Below are 7,826 nucleotides of genomic sequence, written 5' to 3' on the forward strand. Positions count from 1 at the left end.
TGTGGACCATTATGTGTGTATAAAGAACATGCCAGAAGCTTATGGAGTTAGTCACCAACCACATCACCTTTTGTGTGTGTTGCCTACTCAACCTTCCCAGATGTCACAATCAACACACATTTTGTTAAATTGGAGAAACTCTTGGACCACAGCAAACAGATGCTACAACAGAAGGAAATTTCCAATTAAGAAATTCCTGGTCACTTTCGTCTCCCATCTAGCTGACTGAACTCTGAGATTTCCTTATGCCACACTTCAGAATAAAAAAAAAAAAAAAAAAAAAAAAAACCTTTCTATTTCTCTCCAACTATTATTCATGAACACAGGGATTATTTTAAAATAAGCTCACTTTTGTGTCCTTTTAAAATTGCTTTGGCACCTTAGAAAAATGGAAAAAATGTTTTATTTCTTGTAGTAGAGGTTGGTTGTAGTTGCTCCTTTTATCTTTATCCACGTGGTGCCAACTTTCTCTCCATTCAGTTGTCACGTTATCTATCGTGTGCCTAACTCTTCCATGTACCTACCAGCTGTCTATTCAGACAGAGTCGCTACAAAATGCAAAGTAAATAGATCCTGTGTGCAAGTGCAGGACAGACATCACGACTTCAGTGTCAACCGTCCACCTGTGATCAGATGTCACCGTATCAGCTAGGTTCCGTGGTATCTTTCCAGGTCAAGATGAGACCACCCACCCGGAAGCTGCTTCTCTGACATCTCTCCTCACTCTGCCCTGTGTGTTTCCAATATCCCTGACCGCTCTAAACTGTGTTTCCCCAAATTACCACAAGCCAGACGGCAGAGACAGCAGACTTCATCAGAGGCCCAAGTCCCTGGAGAGGGGTCCATGTGAACTCAAAAGCTAGCAGGTATCTATCTGAAGTCACTTTTGTTCCTTAAAGGTCCTTAGCCATGTTTCACATGGACAATTTTCTCAGATCAGTTTAGAGACTTCCCATCGTTCCACATATCCATAGGCACGTGACTTCCTCCACAATCACCCTCCTGCAGTGAAGTGGCAATTGATCCAACCAATGACTCAGCACGTCCACCTGATTCACAGTTTACGTGCGAGTTGTCCTCATTCTATGAGTGTTGAACATCCGTGACAGGGTTCCACTACTGTAGCATCTTGCAGTGTACTTCCCTGCCCTCCAATTCCTTTGTGTCCATCATTCATAAGTTTTTCTTCTTTGTCCTTGTAAGCATTAACCACTGGTGTTCTTCTTGTCCTTGATTATGCATTTTCCAGATCGTTCCACAGCATCTGTGTGACACTTCACAAAAACCAAAATCAGAGATGCTGCCCAGCACATCCACCAGTATCCACCATGAACCATGGTTTACTTATCCACTCACTTGCTAACTATCTTAATTGCTTCCAATTTGGGTCAATAATGGATGGTGCAGGTGTCAATTTTCACCTGCAGATTTTTGTGTGGACACAAATTATAACTCATTTGGATAAATATCAAGGAACATTATTATGGGTTCTATAATGAGAGTACAGTTTTTTTTTTTTTTTTTTTTTTTTTAAAAAGGCTGTCAAACTTCATTCCAAAATACTAGTTCACTCCTGTTGCTCACATATCCCCAGCACTTACAGTTAGTGTTTGGGATGCTGACCATCCTAACGGGTGTGCCAGTACCATGTCACTGTTTTAAAGGCCAGCCCCTTAATGGTAGTCAACATCTTTTGTAGGAGACAAGGCAGGCATGACCTGGCGGTCAGCCTACCTGGCACACTTCATTCTAAATTAGAGCCATGGTACATTATGTTACTGAAGGTATAACACTGGATTCTGAAGGAGTATGGCTTGTAGACCAGTCTGCACTCTCCACACTTTTAACGTGCCTCTCCCACATAGAGCCCCTGGAGGTACACACTAACCAATCACAGTCCATGTACTTCCATTATGTAAATAGTTGTTCACGTTCTTTATTAAGCAGATGGCATTCCCTAAAACCATGGCCAGAGTGGGTTTCTCTCTACGCCCTTTTCAAACCCATGGGCACTGTGGTCTTGCCAGGGTACGCCCTGGTAACAGTGGTAATCTTTTTATAAGCTCTCACGCCATCTCTGTATGTTACCCAGCAGGGTGTGTCTGTTCAAGTCTCTTTCATGTTCTTAACCAGCTTTTCCTAGTTCTTATCATATTGCAGATAATGGTCCTGGATCTAGTGCTGTATGGAAGCGTTCTCCCAGTCTGCCTTTACCCTCTCACTCATCCTTCTATCACAAGACACAGAGATGCTCCTCATTTCCCTCCAGTCTACTTTACCAATTCTTTCTTTCATTGGCGTCTTTGGTCCTGCGTCCAAAAGATAATCCCAACAGTCAAGATCTTTAGAGGATCTCCTACCCTATTTCCTAGGACCATCCTAGTTTCATGGCTTACATTCATACCAGTGATCCATTTTGAACCAATTTTTGTGAATGGTATAAGGTCAGTATTGAGATAGTTTCATTTTCTGTTTTAGTACTCATGGCTATTTCCCCCCCAGTAACTGAGACTCTAACACCCCTGGATTCTCGTAATTACTCTTCTATTTTGAATTGTAAAATAGCTTTGCTAGCTTCATCTTAAGAAGTCATCCCCATTTTTCCAGAGGGCATCGCTATCATAACCAAATTCACGGATCAAATCATACCTACGTGTTTTAAAAAGTGCCCAGCCACGTGTCCTCTACTAGAGCATAATCGAGAACATCTCTGCAGAGGAGTGGTCATTGAATTTGCCTTTATTACAACTTCAAATAAAACATCCTGAATGCCACCGTGTATGAAAAATTAATAAATCATTGCACTTGACAGCTTGCAGGGTTTCATGTTGTGCTTTTCCAGTTCTAGTCTGTCTTACAGCTTTCTCTCTCTTCCCCAATGTTTTGTGAAATGTAATCACACCAAAAAAAGGAAAAAGGCTTACTGACTAAACAATGCCTGAAGGGAGGGATTTGTTATGTTATTTATGGTCTGTAGGCTTTACATTTAAAGATCTATTTGTCAATATGTACACTATATCAGAATTCAAGTTTTTATTCTTTTGTCTTTCTGAACACTTCCCTAAGATTTGAAATAAGCCAATATACTACTGAAATAGATAAACAGATCAGAAAAAAACTCATCTTGATACCCATTTTCTAACTTAGAGAAGGCATTGTAAAAAATATTTAATTTCCAATATTACTAAGATTTATTGGATAAATTGTTGATATTTGTAAAGTGAAGCAGTAGAGTGCCTTGTTTTAAAGGCTTAGTCTGTGTGTGTGTGTCCCCATGTGTATCTGAGAACATGTGTGTGGGTACATGAGGAAGCCAGATGGAAGTATCATAACCTTTGAGGATGGAACTGCAGGTGTTTTTGAGCTGTCTGGAATGGATTCTGGTATTTGAATTCCAGTTCTCATGACTGAACAAGTGCTCTTACCTGGTGAGACATTTGACTGACCATAGAAAAACTTCATAGGAAATTATGTATAACCCCTATTTTTGATGAACACACAAAAGTTATGATGAAAGATAAACTATTATTAAGGGAAAGCAAGAAATGACTGCTGGGATATAACTGGACCCTGAGAAGTGTAAAGATGACATTAAAACAAAATGTCCATATAATTAAAAAATTCAGTATTGCACCATCAATTTCATTTCTTGAAATCCGAACATCAGAGCCCATTAGTTTTGAGTAAATGAAGTCCCACTAGCGTTCCACAGGGTCTTGAGCTTTATGCTTCTAGAGAAATATACCTTAATTGATTTTGAAGATGTAGAGATACTTTGCAGACACTAACTTAAATGTAACAGGAGTGATCATCACCATCCATTTGTGTCAGCATCGGCCACGCAGGCTTCTCCAGCAGTTTTTATGAGCATGTATAAGGCACTTTCCTTGCTCCTGAGGATAGATAAACAGTTTCGAGTACTCAAAATCATGGGTCCTCAAATGGATTTTTGCAGAGAGCCGAAGATGCAATGACCATCAGTCTGAACTCTTTCCTGGAAACTCTCTTCATTGTCCAATCTTCTATCACATGACTGCTTTCCAATGAAGAAAAGAAGAAGAATAACTCACAAATGCCAGCACATTACTTCCTCTGACAGACTAATTTGATACCAATATAAATAAGTAAACCATATGACCTCAGCATCATTACAGAGTGGGGTTTGGTTATACTTTTTCTCTTAGATTCTATTTAATTCCAAGTATACCACAAATATTTTGCTATTTCCCAGTAATGCCTTTCTTTGTTTTTCCCAGATAAAAGACACGATGACCCTATGGCTGTTGCCAAGAGAATGCTTTGCAGCAAAGCTGCCATTGCTCGCTGTTAAAACCAACAGGTCTGCAGGCTGACCGGTGCCATTGCAAGTCAACAAAATAAGACCATGTCTGAAACTTCTGCTGGGTCTGCTTTCCAAGGCTGAGATTACACTTCCATGTCACTGTAGCAATTCCCCTCCAAATGACTTGCATCCCTGCAGCCGCGTGGATGCTGCAGTTCATGTGCAGAAGCAATGGACAGTGAGCTGGGGAGGGGACATCAGATTCAGAGCTCTGGCTGCTTTAACGTGAAATGAGGTCTTTTTCACATCCCCCCCCCCCCTTTTATTTCTTGGCAAACAAAGAGCCCTGAGCTTTTTAATAGCGATGACAAGAAACAATTATCTGGGCAAGGTAGTTTCCAAGTCGTCAGCAGAGCCAAGGAATGGGCTGCTGAGAGCTGGACTGGAGACACAGTACAAGCACAAGAGCCCTATGGAATGACACGCCCCCCCCCCCCCCCCCGCCCTTCACCAGACCCCAAGGGAACTACTGCAGGATGCTGGTCACCCAGCTGGGGGGTATTGGGAAGGAACCTGAAATGAACACACGGCCCCCTTTAGGGTCATTCACTATTTTCACAGTGTTTATTGTAACCTGCTGGTAGTGAGACCACGTAGTGCAGACCAATAGATCACCATTGTTTGAGGCTGAGGTAAACTACAGGGAGTTTGACCTCTTATGCGCATATTGAGAAAATACTTTCATAGTGATCTTCAGAAACTAATAAATGTGGATTTTTTTAACCAGGCTTATAAAGCTTTAGGGATCTTATCATAGCCTTATTAAACAGGTTTTTGTTTGAATTATACCCCCCCAAATCTAGGGAGTCTCTAAGTAGTTTTTAAAAGCCTCATGTGAATTATCAAGTAAAATTATAATTTACAAGGAACACTTTATTTTAGAATGATAGTTTGAGTAAATAAGACTCCTTTTCTCTCACACAACACACACACACACCTTACATATGTTGGTGAATTTTCCCAAAATTATTTTAATATTATAGATGTAGGTTTAAAATATATTATTTATTAGTAAAACTCAATCATTATGTCAAACACAACAGTTTATAGATAAATCCAACTGTACACCATCATTTTAGAATAGAGAAGCCTGTTTATTTCCTGCTTGAATTTCAAGTACGCCAATATTTAGAAAATAAGTGTTAATAGCACAGCCTAGAAACAGCCGATGACTATGGTTCCTCCAACTAGCCAGCGCTTCGTCAACACCTGTCATGGACAAGAGTGCAGTCCTCTGGTGGTTTATTCCTGTGGCTGCATTTAAGAGCTCCTCTTTCGAGGGCCGTGATTTTACGGGCTTTGGAAAGGGGAGGCATGAGGATTGTTAATTCCACACCCACCTAGACTGCATAGTAAGACCCTGTTTAAAAAACCCAACAGGTGCCAGACACTTCTCTGTTCTGGGACCACAGGATCCAATGCCCGCTTAAGAGGACACGGACAGAGCCTGCACGTTTCCACACATTTAAAAAGAAAAACGAACACTCTTCAAAAACTGAATCTGCGCCCTAGTACATGTGTGTATACATGTGTGCGTGTGTGTCTGTGTGTGTGTGTGTGTGTAGCTCTATACGATGCAGAACTAGGCAGCCACACGCCTGAGGGTTGGCCTCGAGACTGGACAGCAGCCCCTCTGGTTTCCAAGGGCCCTGACAGCTTGTTTGTGGATTCACAGGACTGTGGCAAGAGCTTTCAACAGCTCAGACAGACTGAGTTGTGATAGTATATCAGTAAGTACTACTGGTTTGATACATTTTAAATTATTTTTAGTTTTTTTTTTAAATTTTTTGCATGCATGAGTGTTTTGCATGTGTGTCTATGTGCTCCTTACATGTCTGGTGCTCACGAAGGCCGCAGAGGGCACTGGAGTCCCTTGACATGGGCTTAGAGACTGTTGTCAGCCATGCACGGGGCTGGGAACTGAATCTGAGTCTTCTGGAAGAGCAGTGAGTGCTCTTAACTGCTGAGCCAGCAGTCCAGCCCTGGGTTTTTAGATTTTAAATTTTCTATTATCTACCTTCCTATAAATCTGTGGAAAATAAATATGAAGAGACACAATGTGTCTAGAGAAGTTACACAGTCATTGTGTGTAGCATGTAATATTTGGGTCTGGGGTGAAGAGATCAGTTGGTTCTTTAAAACTGGGACTTTTGTAATACAAAATATAGAATATAATGATAATGAAATACTAAGCATCAATTTTTCTTTCAAGAAACATTAATAGGGCTGGAGAAAAGAGCCAACGTAGGAGTGCATACTATTCCCAGAGAGGATCGATGCTTCTGACACGTCTATGCCAGGTGGTCACAACTACTTCATACTGCAGGGTTTTGACACCTCTGGCCTTGGGAAACACATTCACTCACTGCGAAAACCCCAACAAAGACACAGGCATATACACATCATTTGAAATCACAAAGTAAACATTTTTAATACTTATATAGCTGGGGGGGGGGCGTGGCGCGCACATCTTAAATCCTAGAACTCTGTGAGTAGTTCAAGGCCAGCTTGGTCTACAAAATCTAATTCCAGGGCAGGCTACAAAACTACAGAGAAACCCAGTGTCGATAAAACAAACAAAAACTTATCTAGCAATTAAAAAATAGTTAATATTTTGGTATCTCCAATTCTATAATAGCATATTGTTAATTCAAGATTTAGAATTATAAATAAAACTAATATTTGAAAACTACATATATATTTCCAAGAGTATAGATAAACTAATCTTTTCATATATTTGTCTATAAGTTACTTTAATTCACACATAACTACTCTGATGGAGCTGGGGAGATGGCTTGGTTTGTAAAGTACTTTTTCCACAAGCATGATCCATGTTGAGATTTCCAGAACTCATGTAAAATGTCGAGGTGGGATGCACCTACAATCCTAGAGCAGGGGAGGCAGAGTCAAGGGACTCCTTGAAGCTCACTGGCTAGTTTTGTCAAGCTGGTAAATTCTAGGTTCTGTGAGAGACCATGTCTCAACACAGAAGGTGGTAAGTGATAGGAAGAGATACCTGATGTCTTTCTCTAACCTCCAAGCACATGAGCATGTGTGTCTGTGTGTGTGTACACACACACGTGCGCGCGCACACGCGCACACCCCCCCACACACACATACACCCCACAAAGATAAAGGGAAGATGCTAATAAATTGACCATATTAAAATTAAGCCACAATGAAAGGAAAATAGAAAATGCCTCGCCAGCCTCAGCAGCCCTTTGCCAATAATTTGCCAAAATGACAAGCACAAAGGGAAAGGGGGCGGAGCCTGATATATGTTCTCTCAGCCTTTTAGGGATGTTGAAGTTGTCCCTTTGGCCACAAGCATGTAAATATACACAAAGTGTGATCTTGTAGACATCAAGGGAATAGGTATCTTTCAAAACAGGAAAGGCTCATGACTGTTACCACGGCAAAACTGGCAGAGTTCACAACATCACCCACCATGCCACGGGCAACATTGTAAATAAACAACTTAAGG

Source organism: Chionomys nivalis, chromosome 22, assembly GCF_950005125.1.
Source record: "Chionomys nivalis chromosome 22, mChiNiv1.1, whole genome shotgun sequence".
Classification (NCBI taxonomy): Eukaryota; Metazoa; Chordata; class Mammalia; order Rodentia; family Cricetidae; genus Chionomys; species Chionomys nivalis.